The 16,169-nt window shown below is 48.4% G+C and overlaps 1 long non-coding RNA gene across 1 annotated transcript; it reads right to left on the bottom strand.

Annotated features, from left to right (window-relative positions):
• Positions 1-13,090: 13,090 nt before the first annotated feature.
• On the bottom strand, positions 13,091-15,377 carry LOC123042003 (uncharacterized). The gene is made up of 3 exons (XR_006418691.1): positions 14,080-15,377; positions 13,806-13,970; positions 13,091-13,290 (listed from the first exon to the last, which is right to left on the bottom strand). It is a non-coding gene; the product is annotated as an uncharacterized lncRNA (long non-coding RNA).
• Between the last annotated feature and the right edge of the window lie 792 nt (positions 15,378-16,169).

Genomic DNA, 16,169 nt, shown 5'->3' on the forward strand with positions numbered 1-16,169 from the left:
AAACGCATGAAGAAGCTCCATGATGACGGGCTTCTAACTTCGTCCGACTTCGGGTCGTTCGAGACATGTGAATCATGCTTGCTCGGCAAGATGACTAAGTCTCCTTTCGCAAAGAGTTGCGAGAGGGCGTCCGAGCTGTTGGAACTTGTACATGGTGATGTGTGTGGTCCAAATGAGCACAACTGCCAGACGTGGCTATCTGTACTTCGTGACTTTTACCGATGATTTGAGTAGATATGGATATATCTATTTGATGAGGCACAAGTCGGAGACTTTTGAAAAGTTCAAAGAGTTTCAGAACGAGGTTGAGAATCAGCTCAGCAAGACTATAAAACTTCTACGATCTGATCGTGGAGGTGAGTACATGAGCCAGGAGTTTGATGATCATCTAAGAAGCCGAGGTATAGTACCTCATGTCACACCTCCGGGTATGCCACAGAGAAACGGCGTGTCAGAATGGAGGAATAGGACCTTGTTGGACATGGTCCGGTCTATGATGAGCAAATCGGATTTACCCTTTTCATTCTGGGGATACGCTCTAGAAACTGCAGCTTTCACACTTAATAGGGTACCATCAAAATCCGTAGACAAGACACCACATGAGATGTGGACCGGGAAGAGTCCCAGTTTGTCTTTTCTAAAGATTCGGGGTTGTGAAGCATTTGTCAAGTGACTTAGGTCAAACAAGCTTACACCCAAGTCGGATAAATGCATATTCATGGGATATCCGAGGGAAACCTTGGGATATAGCTTCTATAACCGGGAAGAGAACAAAATGTTTGTTGCTCAGAACAGGGTTTTCCTTGAGAAAGCGTTTCTCAGTCAGGAGGCCAGTGGGAGGACGGTTCAACTCGAAGAAATTCGAGGACCACTCGGGGACGACTCGGCTGGTGATGAGATCATATCAGTGTCAGTCAGGGAACCTGTAGTGGAAGCGGCACCGGAACCACGGAGGTCAGAAAGATTGCGCAAAGTGCGCAATGTGTTGTTGCTGGAAAGTGACGAGCCGGCCACGTATGCGGAAGCAATGGTGAGCCCAGATTCCGAGGCATGGACGGAGGCCATGAGATTTGAAATAAAGTCCATGGATGAGAATCAAGTCTGGGACTTGGTTGACCCGCCGCCTGGCGTAACTGCCATTGGTTGCAAATGGGTCTTTAAGAAGAAAACCGATGTGGATGGAAATGTTCAGATCCACAAAGCTCAGCTTGTCGCTAATGGTTATGGACAAGTTCAAGGAATTGACTATGAAGAGACTTACCCGCCGGTAGCGATGCTGAAGTCGGTGAGGATTGTACTAGCTATAGATGCATATTTCGATTACGAGATATGGCAGATGGATGTCAAAATGGCTTTCCTTCACGGAAATTTAACCGAGGACGTGTATATGATACATCGTGAGGGTTTTGTTGACTAGCGCTAGTAAGGTATGCAAGCTCAAGAGATCCATTTATGGGTTGAGGCAAGCATCTCGGAGCTGGAATGTTCGTTTTGATGAGGTTGTCACTGGTCTCGGTTTCATCAAAAGCAAAGAGGACGCTTGTTTATACAAGAAGTTAAGTGGGAGCTCGATAGTATTTTTGATCTTGTATGTGGATGACATACTACTGATCGGAAATGATGTTTCGATGCTAAACTCGGTCAAGGAGTCATTGAATGGCAAGTTTTCGATGAAGGACCTTGGTGAGGCAGTCCATATTTTAGGCATTAAGATCTATAGAGATGGATCGAGGAGGCTTCTCGGCTTGAGCGAGAGCACATACATAGATAAAGTGTTGAAGCGGTTCAACATAAGTGAGTCAAAGAAAGGGTTCTTGCCACTCTCACATGGTATAAAGCTAAGCGAGACTCAGAGTCCTTCGACATTTGATGAGCAAAGTAGTATGAGTAGGATTCCGTATGCCTCGGCAATTGGATCCATCATGTATGCCATGATATGTACAAGGCCTGATGTTGCTTTTGCAATAAGCCTAACAAGTAGATACTAGGCCAACCCAGGTGAGAGTCACTGGGTAGCGGTAAAGACTATTTTGAAGTACCTGAAAAGGACTAAAGAGATGTTCCTAGTTTATGGAGGTGAGGAATAGCTCGTTGTAAGGGGTTACACCGATGCTAGTTTCCAAATCGACAAAGATGATTGTCGATCACAGTCCGGATTCGTGTACGTCATGAACGGAGGAGCAGTGAGATGGATGAGTTCCAAGCAAGATACGGTGGCCGATTCTACCATAGAATCCGAATACATTGCGACTTGTGAATCTGCAAAGGAAGGTGTTTGGATCCGACATTTTCTGGATGATCTTGGTATTTTCCCAGCCTCGGTAAAACTATTGGACCTTTATTGTGATAATTCTAGTTCCATCGCACAAGCCAAGGAGCCGAGTAATCACCACAAGCTCAGACACATATATCGGAAATATCACCTGGTATGAAAGATCGTAAAGAATGGTAATGTAGACTTATGCAAAATTCACACGGATGCAAATGTTGTAGATCCGTTGACTAAGCCACTTCCACAACCCAAGCATGAGGGGCACGTTAGAGCTATGGGCATTTGATGTCTATTTGATTGACTCTAGTGCAAGTGAGAGACTGTTGGAGATATGCCCTAGAGGCAATCATGTATGATGATATTTCCTATGTGTTTATGAATAAAGATAGTTGAGGGAGTCCTGGATTAGGGGGTGTCCGGATAGCTGAACTATCACCGTTGGCCGGACTCCTGGACTATGAAGATACAAGATTGAAGACTTCGTCCCGTGTCCGGATGGGACTTTCCTTGGCGTGGACGGCAAGCTTGGCGATACGGATATGTAGATCTCCTACCATTGTAACCGATTCTGTGTAACCCTAACCCTCTTCGGTGCCTATATAAACCGGAGGGTTTTAGTCCGTAGGACGAACAACAATCATACCATAGGCTAGCTTCTAGGGTTTAGCCTCTCTGATCTCGTGGTAGATCTACTCTTGTACTACCCATATCATCAATATTAATCAAGCAGGAGTAGGGTTTTACCTCCATCGAGAGGGCCCGAACCTGGGTAAAAACATCGTATCCCTTGTCTCCTGTTACCATCCGCCTAGACGCACAGTTCGGGACCCCCTACCCGAGATCCGCCGGTTTTGACACCGACATTGGTGCTTTCATTGAGAGTTCCTCTGTGTCGTCATCCTTAGGCCCGATGGCTCCTCCGATCATCAACGACGAAGTGGTCCAGGGTGAGACTTTTCTCCCCGGATAGATCTTCATAATCGGCGGCTTTGCACTGCGGGCCAATTCGCTTGGCCATTTGGAGCAGATTGAAAGCTACGCCCCTGGCCATCAGGTCAGATTTGGAAGTTTGAACTATACGGCTGACATCCGCGGAGACTTGATCTTCGACGGGTTCAAGCCACAGCCGAGCGTGCCGCACTGTCACGATGGGCACGATCTAGCTCTGCCGCCGGACAGTGCCCTGGAGGCGGCACAAGTGTCCGCTCCGACCCTTAGCTCGGAGCCGACTGCGCCGATCGAGGACGGGTGGCTGGACACCTCCTCGGGGGCTGCTATCTCTACGGCGATTGCGCCGAACACCAACCCTGTCCTTTGCGAAGCTCGTGACTCCAAGGTGTCGGACTCCTCTTAGGACTCCGAACCTTCCGCTCCCCGGCCAATCGAACCCGATTGGGCGCTGATCCCGGAGTTCACCACCGTGGACATCTTTCAGCACTCGCCCTTTGGCGACATCCTAAATTCACTAAAGTCTCTCTCTTTATCAGGAGAGCCCCGACCGGATTATGGTCAGCAAGGTTAGGATGCGGACAACAAAGAAATTCAAAGCCCACCCACCACCCACTTCGTAGCCACTGTTGAAAGTTTAAACGACATGCTCGACTTCGACTCCGAAGACATCGACGGTATGGACGACGATGCAGGAGATAAGCATGAACCAGCACCTATAAGGCACTGGACAACCACCTCATCTCATGATGTATACATGGTGGATACACCTAAAAGAAGCGACGACGAGGAACAACGGGACGCCACGAGGGATCCTTCCCCCGAAAAGTAGTCAAAACGGCGATGTAAGCGCCGTTCAAAATCCCGCCTCAACAAAGAGAGCAGCCATGCAGACCCAGCCATAGAGCAGAGCGAACCGATGGACGACAAACATGCCATCGCGCAACCATCCGAACAGAACAACCTAGATAAACAATCCGTCCTCGGCGAAGATAACAGTCCGGACGATCTAACACCGGACAAGCTACTGGAGCAGAAGAACCTTCACAAAAGGCTCGTCGCCACCGCACGTAGCCTGAAAAAGCAGAAGCGAAAGCTCAAAACAGCGAAGGAGGCGCTCCGAATCAGATGGAGCAAAGTACTCAACACCGCAGACAAATACGGCGATAGTCGCCGAACAAAGAGCTACCCGAAGCGAAAACTACTGCCCGAATTTGATGAGGAGGCCCTAGAGCCCCCGCAATCAAAAAGCAGAGAGACCACCCGGTCGGATAGACGACCCCATGGCAAACATAGAACAGCAAACGGTGCCGCACACGAGCCGGCACGCGATCCGCATACGGACTCGCATCAAAGAGATGGCCCAGTTAGATCTATCTACGGGCCAAGAAAGAAAGCTCTAGTAAGCAATGCAACACATCAAGTATCCGAATGCTACGGTACACCTAAATATAGAGGTGCCGCACACCCCCTATGTTTCACCGATGAGGTTCTGGATTATGAATTCCCAGCAGGATTCAAACCCGTAAACATAGAGGCATACGACGGAACAACAGACCCCGGAGTCTGGATTGAGGATTACATCCTCCACATACACATGCCTAGAGGAGATGACCTCCACGCCATAAAATACTTACCCCTCAAGCTCAAAGGGCCAGCCCGGCATTGGCTCAAAAGCCTCCCCGAAAACACCATTGGAAGTTGGGAAGAGCTCGAGGATGCTTTTCGGGCAAATTTTCAAGGGACCTATGTCCGACCTCTGGACGCAGACGATTTAAGTCACATAACTCAACAACCCGGAGAGTCAGCCCGAAAATTCTGGAACAGATTCCTTACTAAAAAGAACCAAATAGTCGACTGTCCGGACGCCGAAGCCTTAGCAGCTTTCAAACACAACGTCCGAGACGAATGGCTCACCAGACACCTCGGCCAAGAAAAGCCAAGAACAATGGCCGCATTAACAAGCCTCATGACCCGCTTTTGTGCGGGAGAGGATAGCTGGCTGGCAAGATGCAGTACCAGCAACCCAAGTACATCCAAAGTCAGGGATGGAAACGGGAAACCGCGACGCAGTGAGGACCAGCGCCGGACCAAGGGAAACAACCCGAAGAGCACGATAGTCAACACTGGATCAAAAGCTCTCGGCAGAATCATAAAAAACTGCCCCTTAAGGATAACAGGGACAAGCTATCTAACTTAAACAAAATCTTGGACAAGATATGCCAAATCCACAATACTCCTGGGAAGCCTGCAAACCATACCCGCAGAGATTGTTGGGTCTTCAAGCAGTCCGGCAAACTCAACACCGAACACAAGGGGCTTGACACACCAAGCGAGGACGATGACGAACCCCACAAGCAGAGCACCGGAATACAAAAGAATTTCCCGCAAGAAGTCAAAGCAGTAAACTCACTTCACGTGACAAAAGGGAAAAATAGAGCGGTAGCCATAGAGGTACGCGCCACACGGCCTATCCCAGAGGAGTCCCGCAACTGGTTGTTAAAACCAATCACCTTCGACCATCAGGATTACTTTAGAAGTATCCGGAATGCAGGATGGACTGCCTTGATATTAGATCCGATAATTGACGGACTCCAATTCACACAAGTCCTCATGGACGGCGGCAGTGACCTAAACCTGCTATACCAGGACACAATCCGCAAAATGGGGATAGACCCAACCAAAATTCGCCATAGCAACACTTCCTTTCAAGGGGTAATGCCAGGCCCATATGCCCATTGTACGGGCTCTCTACTACTAGAAGTTGTGTTCGGCTCACCCGACAACTTCCGCCGCGAAAAGTTAACCTTCTATCTCGCCCCATTTACAAGTAGCTTCAAGCACTACTGGGACGCGAAACTTTCGCCCGCTTTAACGTAATACCGCATTATGCATCCCTTACACTTAAAATGCCCGGTCCATGAGGCGTCATCTCCTTAAAGGGAAATATTGAGTGTTCCTTGAGCGCGAAAGATTGTGTGGCTGCCTTGACAGCCACACACTAAAATAGCTTCACTAAGCAAAGCACCTAAGTAGGTCATTCGGACCCCGGACATGGTTACACGAGTCCGGCGTAAACATACAAGGGGCTCCGCGCATGTACAACAAGAGACAATAAAGCTCAATTTTATTCATTCTTTGAATTGTACTTTGTTTTTTTATAACGTACATTTTTGCACGATCTTTTTCAACTAAGTTCCTCTCTTTTCCAGATGAACACCGTGCTACACCCGTCCAGGATACGGCACAACGGAGACACAGGCGCAGACGTGCAGTAGGGACCCGTGACAAGGATTCTTTTCAGATTAAGACCCTGCGTAAACCTTTTTTACTGTCTCTTGTTGATACACATCCCCTGGTTTCTTGCTATAACCAAGGAGGAGGCTGACGTTTTGGCATGGGCCACGTCAGAATTTTGCGCGTACCTGGACACCAGGGGCTTATTACCACGGGCATTGTTCGGCCCGTTTTCATAAAGACCGAATACCTTAGGGAGTGTTCGGTGTTTCGAGTTAGGCCTTATATGCATCAGCTCCGAATCATGTGTTTGGTCAAATGCTGGGTTTGCCTGGCTCCTGTGTTTCGCTGCCTTACATTCCACTCTATCGGCTAAGGCGGCACCAGGAGAACTACTGCGATTGTGCCCCGGTTCGGCCAGGCGAGCACCTCAGTAGAGAAAGCCGAAAACTGACTGTCATGATATAGCGTGAGACTGGTCAACCACTCGATGACCCGCCAGAATCTATAGGATTCCTCCGCTTTGACGAAGGACCGTTTCTCGGTCAGGCACATACGCGCCCCAAATTCAGGTGAGCGCGGTGCCCCTAGGGGCTATGTCGTAGCCCCACTATCAAACTCCTATGGCTAAGTGAAAGTGATAAAGCAATAAAGTCCGGTTGCCTAGTTTGCTGCGCTACCACCTCCTTTATAGGACCAAGACGTTGGATCAAGTGTGAAAATGCACCTTTTCGCAAACACCCCCGCATTATATGCGTGGGGGCTGAAGCCAAAGACTGCCATCTTTCAGGTTATATATACATATACACTATGAGGTATTTTAATTCTTGAAAGGCACTAGTATAAAAAACTCTTATATTGTTTCACAATAATACATATTATTCGAACATAATATCCTTCAAGCACTACATCTCTATTAAACGAGCGCCCTGCAGAACTTCCTGAAAATAGTGCTCGACAGGTACTCGGCTTCCGTCCGAATCTGGGGATGCAATATCGGTGGCCTTCATCTCCGCCCAGTATGTCTTGACACGGGCAAGAGCCATCCGCACACCCTCTATGCATGCCGACCTCCTCATTGCGTTGATGTGCGGCACCGCACCAAGGAACTGCTGCACCAAGCCAAAATAACTCTTCGGCTCGGGCCTTCTCGGCCACAAAAGACTCACGACATCCTTCATGGCAAGTCTGGATAACCTATTTAGCTCTGCCCATTCGGCCAAGCGATCGGTTAATGGAAGTGGGCGCTCTGGATTATGGAACTGCGACCAAAAAACCTTTTCCATTTCGTGATCCTTTTGATCTCAGAAGTGTTCGGCCGCGTCGGCGGCACTTACCGCCAAGTCCAGATAAGCATCCTCCGAACTCCACAGACAGTCCAACTGAGCACATTTAGGATCCACAAATTTCCTCCGCAACAGAAAGGGCTTTCCAGCCGCAATATCTCCGGCCTGACGCAGCTCCTCCTTCATAGCTCTCATCGTAGAGCGAGCATCCTTGGCCTCGGTAGTGGCCTTCTTCAGGTCCTATTGCCCCGCTCGATCTTCTTTTTCAAGAAGCTTATAGCGGTCGGCAGCATTTTTCAACTTCACGGCCATCTCAGCCACTTCCTTCTTGCTTCGGCAGTGAGCAGCCTGTTCGGCTTTTAGCTCTTCGGCCGCCTTTAAGGCAGCCGCATCACTCTTTCTGGCCTGCTCCTTGGCCCAGGCGAGCTCCGCCCGTAGGTTCTCCATGGCAGCGACACCATCTGCATCAAGCATACATGTTGTAAGGCACGGGCATCAAGCTCCCCTACCAGGTGTCCGTGGAGAAATTGCATACCTTGCGACTCGTCAAGTCGCTTATTGACAAGCGCGATGTCGGCATCCGCCACGTCAAGTTGCCGCTTTAGTTTGGCAAATTCACCATCCGGCTAGCCACCGGACCCTTCGCCACCTACATCGGAAGGACGACACATTATACCTGGGATTATGATCCTCGACGCGTTGTCATTTTTGACAACACACCGAGCCTCAAGGGCTACTATCTACACAGGGCACATTTTTATATGCGGAACTGTCAGAGGGTACATCATCTTGCGTACCTCAAAGCCTGTCAGTAAACTTCTGACGGCTTCATGCAATCCGCTCTCAGCGGATGAAATCCTTTCAATCACCATACCCATTAACGCACGGTGATCTTCTGAGATAGACGCTCGCCCGAGCAGATTCTTCAGCTCCTCCGACCGTACACCAGGTGGTGCCGGACTCGTCCGATGGCCTCTTTCGAAGGTCGGACGTGGAGGGCTTTGAGGGGACATACGACTGCCTTCTGGCCCCGCCAGACTCGGAGAAACCCTCCGCGACGAAACCTCAGGGTCGCCCGCCTCGCAAGACGGTACGACAGGGGGAGGCGTTTCACTCTCTATCATCTCCGGACGAAGATCCCCCGAAGATGAGCTCTGCTGAGAAGGGCTGAGATCCGAATTGCAAGGTAAAATTTCGGTTATCTTCATCAAAAATAGGGCAGGTATATCCTTTATTTTAAAATAAACTCCCCTTTTTACTTACAGCTCGTTGGAGGGCTGATCCCCTTGGGGGCATAATGCGGCCGAGGCATCTCTCGGCGCAGGACCCTCTGACGAAGACTTCTTCCCCCGCTTTGAGACCATGGTCTCGGGGTCTTAAGAGGCGGTCCTCTTCTTCCCTTGGAGGGAGGGATTCTCGATCCCCCCTCTCCTGGCAGCCTCCTTCGCGGAGGCGGTAGCTTCCTTGTTCCCCCCTTCGCCCTCTTCCGAAGGCGCAACCTCCAGCATCCTGGTTAACATGGGATCCGGCATGGTCTCAGGGAGGGGGCTGGACACCTGATTAACTTTTCCTTCGCTATCCACTCCTGTTCAAGGAACAACTTTTTTAAAGGGCAAAGTTCATAATAAATACGGGATAGTGTGTTCGGATACAGGGCTACTTACTTGAGTATCCGGGCGATTGCAGCTCACACCCGCGTCCTCGGTCAAGTCCGGACACATCGCTTGTGATCCGAAGAGAAGCTTGTACATCTTCACAGGCGTCACGCCCATAAACTGTTGGAGAGTTCGTGGTCCCTCCGGGTTAAATTCCCACAGGCGGAGGGGGCGACGTTTGCAGGGCAGGATGCGACGAATCAGCATGACCTGCGCTACTACGACCAGAGTGATCTCCCTCTCCAGGAGGTCTCGAATGCGGCCCTGCAACAAGGGCACGTCCTTGGACGGCCCCCAGTCAAGTCCTTTATTAACCCATGACGACAGCCGCGGTGGAGGACCCGAGCGAAAGGCAGGTGGCGCCACCCATTTGGTGCCCCTGGGAACTGTGATATAAAACCACTCTTGCTACCATAGGCCGAGTTCCTGTTGAAAAAAGCCCTCGTGCCACGGAGCATCAGCATTCTTGCTTATAACAGCCCCTCCACACTCTGCCTGCTGCCCCTTGATCATCTTAGGCTCCACCTTGAAGGTCTTGAGCCACAATCCGAAGTGAGGGGTAACACGGAGGAAGGCTTCGCATACGACAATGAACGATGAGATGTGGAGGATGGACTCCGGATCCAAGTCATGAAATTCCAACCCGTAATAAAACATGAGCCCCCTCACGAAGGGGTCCGTCGGGAAGCCTAGCCCCCGAAGAAAGTGAGACGCGAACACCACGCTTTCGCCGGGCTTGGGAGTGGGAATAACCTGCCCTTGGGCAGGTAGCCTATGCGAAATTTCGCCAGTTAGATACCTGGCATCTCTTAACTTTAGCACGTCTTCCTCCGTAACGGAGGAAGGCATCCACCGGCCTTGCAGATTGGAGCCGGACATCATCGAAGGTCCGAAGCGCCTGAATCTGGAGCTTTGGGTGTTGGAACTCGAAGCGAGGGGCGGATTTGATTGAGATTGAAAGAAAGGAGCGGGGCCTTGATCTCTTTATAAAGAGGTTGAATACCAAGAGCCTTCCCCGTGACCGTTCGGGACTTGCCCTCGATAGAGGGGGCGAGCCAACGGGCACGATTGGGTTACCCACGCCCGTATTGATGAGAATCCCGGAATAAGGGGACACGATCTCTGCTTTGACAAGACGTGCCAAGGAAACCGCCTCGCTAAACACGCTGAGGTGGGACAGTAAAAATGATTCGAATAAAGGCTTGGCCTTGTTGTGATGTCACACCATGGAATACGTCAGCAGATTGAATTTTTGTAAATATTATTCTCTCTACGGTGGTATGTGGAACTTATTTTGCAGAGCCGGACACTATCCTTGTGTTCAAAATCTTCTATGAAGTATTCGGAGGAGGAACCCGCCTTGCAATGCCGAAGACAATATGCGCGCCGGACTCGTCGTCATTGAAGCCTGGTTCAGGGGCTACTGAGGGAGTCCTGGATTAGGGGGTGTCCGGATAGCCGAACTATCACCGTTGGCCGGACTCCTGGACTATGAAGATACAAGATTGAAGACTTCGTCCCGTGTCGGGATGGGACTTTCCTTGGCGTGAAAGGCAAGCTTGGCGATACAGATATGTAGATCTCCTACCATTGTAACCGACTCTGTGTAACCCTAACCCTCTTCGGTGCCTATATAAACCGGAGGGTTTTAGTCCGTAGGACGAACAACAATCATACCATAGGCTAGCTTCTAGGGTTTAGCCTCTCTGATCTCGTGGTAGATCTACTATTGTACTACCCATATCATCAATATTAATCAAGCAGGAGTAGGGTTTTACCTCCATCGAGAGGGCCTGAACCTGGGTAAAAACATCGTGTCCCTTGTCTCCTGTTACCATCCGCCTAGACGCACAGTTCGGGACCCCCTACCCGAGATCCGCCGGTTTTGACACCGACAATAGTCCTTGGACATTATCAATTATGTGTATTAGCAAGTATATGACTTGTTTGTGGGACTATGCATTGTATGATGACTGTCCTATAAGGTCCTAGTCGAAAGGGCTGTGTGGACGCGTAGCCGACTAGACTAGCATATGACACGGTCAATGGCTTGGCCTCACTAGCCATGGACTTGGAAAGGTCTGGTCAGATTCGACGTAGTCGGATCCGAGTCGAGATAAGGTCCGAGTCGGACAGACCCAACTATGAGACACAGCGATATGTCATCTGTGAGTCTCTAGTATAACATACGTTCTATGTCCTAAGACCTGAGCTGACGCATGTACTCGGGATGGTGACAGACTTGCTTCGGGCTGACCAAACGCTACTCTATGACTGGGTAGTTACAAAGGTAGGTTTCGGGTTTGTCTAGTCCCATGCTGCGAGACATGGTCGAGCAAGATGGGATTTGCCCCTCCGATCAGGAGAGATATACTCTGGGCCCCTCGTGTGATCCGACCAAGATAAGCATGGCCATGCGACAAGGATTATGAGATAATTCGGATTGTGGTCGGTATCACTAGAACGAGAAAGAGGTCGGGCTAGCACAAGGATGACAGTCTCGTCTTGAGCCCAACAACATATATCGTGCGGCAAAGGGAACAGAAGTGTGTCACGTTGTACAGGTTCGCCTAACCAGTTTCATAGTCTGCTTGGTGTTCGGCATGCCTTGCTAGAGGCCGCTACCAACCATGCAGTTCGGAGGTGATCCGAACTGTGACCAAGCCGACTTGAACCTAAGGGGTCGCGCGCTTAAGGAAGGAACCCACAAGGTCGGATCCGAGGACACTGGTCGAATGTGATCCGAGCTGTATTCGGATTGTGGCCGAGTAGACTTGTGGGATTTAGGGTCCGTGCGAGGCCCAAGTGTTGGGCCCGTAACGAATGCCTATAAATAGTGGAGGTGCGGCGCACTTATTCAGTTGATCGCTTTGGCGCTTTCACTAGGGTTTGCATGTGTTGCGAATAGCCACCTCCACTCGCCGCCAACTATGTGATCGGACCTAGCAGTCCGCTGCACGGTGTTCCTCCTGCACACGCGGATACCGTTAGAGGCGGTGCACTTGCGCCGCTCCGCCGAACTTGTACGTGGGATCGGACGACCAGCTGTTCGAGGGAGATCGGACGAGAAGGAGACAATCCACGCGGATGCGCTGCCCCAATTCTTCTTCCGCTGCATGACACTACGCGTCTAGTGGTAACGAACTATGATCCATCGCGCGTGGGAAAATTTTAATTTGCAGTCGACGCACCCTACCGTCGATCCCAACAGGAATCAAGCCCAAGTTCTTGACGAAACAACTAAAACTTTCAAACACCAAATTGTATTTGGCACATCTACATAGCAGGAAGCTAAATTAATGCTATAATTATCAGCTCAAGCTTCAGGAGATTGGAAAGAAAATCATGACTAATCACATATGCATTTCTATATTGATGGCAGATATTTAAATTCAACTCTAAGCAACAAACAACCCATCGATAGTAATCATGGAGATATCTGGAGTATTACCCATATGAAAGCTTTCACTGACAAAACCTGACAGCTCATATATCCAAAAACTCTAATAAACATGTAAAAGCAAGCACATGAGAGCTAACACATGTGCATTTCTAAAACAGGAAGCACATGACAACAACTCCACAAATTTCTTGAACACATAATTATACACCACTTCTTTAATCAACAAGAGGAAATGAGTATTATACATCAGTGGTTTTCCAAGCAAATAAGCCTGGTTTGAATGCTTGTTTTGTAAAAAATATTTTCCCGGGAGCTGACCTTGATCATGTGCATCTCCTTGTTTATTTGAATCAAAATCACAACTCCCAGCTAACCTTGATGAATGAACATGTCTTCTTGCTACTGGAGCACAAAGCCCTGAGCGAACCTTGGTCGAGGATCTCCTCGGAGTCAATGGAGGCTTCACTTTCTATGTGCCTACATAACGGACTACACAGAAAGGGAGATGGTTGAAGTAAGCGGTGAGAAAAACGAACTTATACGCACTTATGAGTGACTTATTAATGAACATCTTAAAAGAACATAAGAATCAACACAGTAAACGTTACATGGTGACACAATCATGTACATGATTGCTATACAACTGTGCTTGGCGACCCAATCATGTACATGATTTTTATACGACTGTGCAAGGACTTGATTAAATGGCTCTATGCAGTAAATACAGACCAAATGGTATAACTAAATTATCTATCCGGCTGCAGGCCAGAAATAAATTGATACAATAGGATTGTATAATTTAAGCGAGGGTAGGCAACATATAAAGCAGTGCATGTCTGATAGATCAATTCACTTCTCACGGGAAATGTACATCATCTAGATGATGAATGATAACTGTATGGTATTACAGATAAGCCATTAAACAGTAACACCGTAGATCCATGAACCCTAGTCGTCCAGATAGAAGACAAAAGAGCAGGGCCGATTTACGGCTTAGGATATACCTTGCATGTCGTTGACATCATGGATCGGAAAGCCCATGCACCTATCCCTGTCGTGGAGGAGAAAAGCTCCATGCACGCACCTGAATCCATCACGCATCAAGAGACGACCAGGGCCGGTCCTGAGATTTTGGGGGCCCGGGGCGAAACTAAAACCTGGGGCCCTTACTATAGACATCATAATAATAACAATGAAATGTGTATATAATAAATATTATCAATAGCAATTAAATGAATTCAAAATTACTATTCGAATCAAATAATTTATACACAGTACCTTAAAACTTTCTTCTACGTTCCTCCATGCAAAGTCACTTATGATAGGGTCGATGTCAATCTCATCCAATAATTTCTTCTCGATGCAAAATGCAGGAAAGCCATTTAACCTCTCCTGAGTCATTGTTGACCTCAAATAATTCTTCAATAATTTTAACTTTGAAAAGCTTCTTTCGGCCGATGCGACCGTGAAAGCAATGGAGATATTAGAATAGCAATCAACTTCTCTGACAATGCTCGAAAATCTCCATAGCAGACACTACAATAGAAGATCTTACAAGAGAAGCAAAAAACTTTATCGAGAACTTTTGAATAAACTAGCCACTTTCTATCATGTTTCTCTCCATTGCTTAATTTCCTATGATAATGAGCATATGAAAAATGTCTTCCTGCTCCATCTACATGGTATTCCATTTTTTTTCCTCTCTCACAGCCCTTTCTCAACTAAAATGTCTCTTGATTTAGTATCAAGATTATCCCGATTGCTTGGATCATAAATATTAGGAGTATGAACATGTTGTTCATCAAGACTAGCAGACTATGTGTGTGCATCTGATGAATTACTTACATTCTGATCAAAGTCACTTACATTGTTACTTCCGATGTTGGTGTCAACATTTTCTTCTCCCTGGTAATATTCTGAATTCCCAATAGGTTACAGCTCTTCCTCCATGGCAACCATCGCCAACTCATCATCTTGCTTTATCAAAAGCAGTGGAAGCACCAATTTTACTCCTGAGAAATTTGTGCATATCTCCCTGTTGTGATTGTACCAATTTTTCCACGGCCTTCTTTATTTTCCTTTTATCGCTACCTGATGCATATGTCTTATTTCCTTTACAACATGATAACACACAATGCTGGAAAAACAAATGTTGCTTCAATTGGTGAAATGTACCGACTTATGCATCAAGGAACGACAATATGATATACTACCTGATGGTCGATTCGGTGATAGTGACGAGCTTTAGTGCGTGTGCCAAGTGCCAACATAGAATTGCAGATGGGAGTCCGTGGAATTGAAATCAGCCGCAAACTAGATTAGACGTTTTCCTAACTGCCTATACAGAATTACAATGGGGGCCCTAGAAATTGAAATCAGCAGCTAATTAGGAAGGAAATTACCAGGACGCAGGAGAGATAGGAGCCGGCAATACGCCAATACCGGTACGAACGTCGGACGGCGGCGGCGGCTTAGGGCTCGAATAGCTGTGCCTGCATGATTGCCTTGATGGAATTGGAAAGGCTCGCGTAGATCGCTCTTTTTTTCAGGTGGAGAACTCGCCGGGGCTGAATCGATCGCTGGGGTGGGCGATCGGCCTGCTGCCTGCTGCCCTCGTACGTGAAAGACTAAAGCCCAGCGCCCAGCCCTTTCATATTTCTTTTTTTTGCGTACCTGGGTGGGGGCCCTTGGATTTTGGGGGCCCGGGGCAGCCGCCCCCCTGCCACCCCCCAGGGCCGGCCCTGGAGACGACACATTGCCATGTAGAGTGATCGACGAACCTGCAACAAACGATAGACACGGGTTAGATCAGCGAGACGGAACGGCTCCAAGGACACAAGAGAACTACATGGAGCTTACCTTGATAGCAGGTGACAAACACGCCTCCATCAATCAGAGTTCGAAAGAGAAAGCAGTGGAGTGAAGCCCCAGTAGGGCGTTATAGCAGTCGTGGCGCACTTCTGGGGCGGGCCTGGGATAGATGGTTGGCCTGTCCTGTTTAACGACCAAGGACTGAAGGCCTTTGAATTTTTAATGCCATCAAATAATCTTCATACAAAGAAATGCAGATAGCAACATGTCTCTTTTTGCGAGGGGAATAGCTACCTGATAAGACTATAGCATCCCCCACGCACCTCAAAGGAACGACTGGAAGATGGGAACATAGTGACAACCTGCAAAACAAACGCGACATAAGTTGGAGCAGAAATGATGCCCAACACCCATGGACATATTAAAGAAAAGCAAAGAAGGTTTGCATAAATGAAGTAATACCTTAGAACATTCTCTTCTTAGATGCTATACCGTATCCATAGATCAAACAATAACCTTCTATGAGCACTGTCAACCCTTGGCCGTGATGATCAGAT

This window comes from Triticum aestivum, chromosome 2B, assembly GCF_018294505.1.
Source record: "Triticum aestivum cultivar Chinese Spring chromosome 2B, IWGSC CS RefSeq v2.1, whole genome shotgun sequence".
In the NCBI taxonomy this organism is placed as follows: Eukaryota; Viridiplantae; Streptophyta; class Magnoliopsida; order Poales; family Poaceae; genus Triticum; species Triticum aestivum.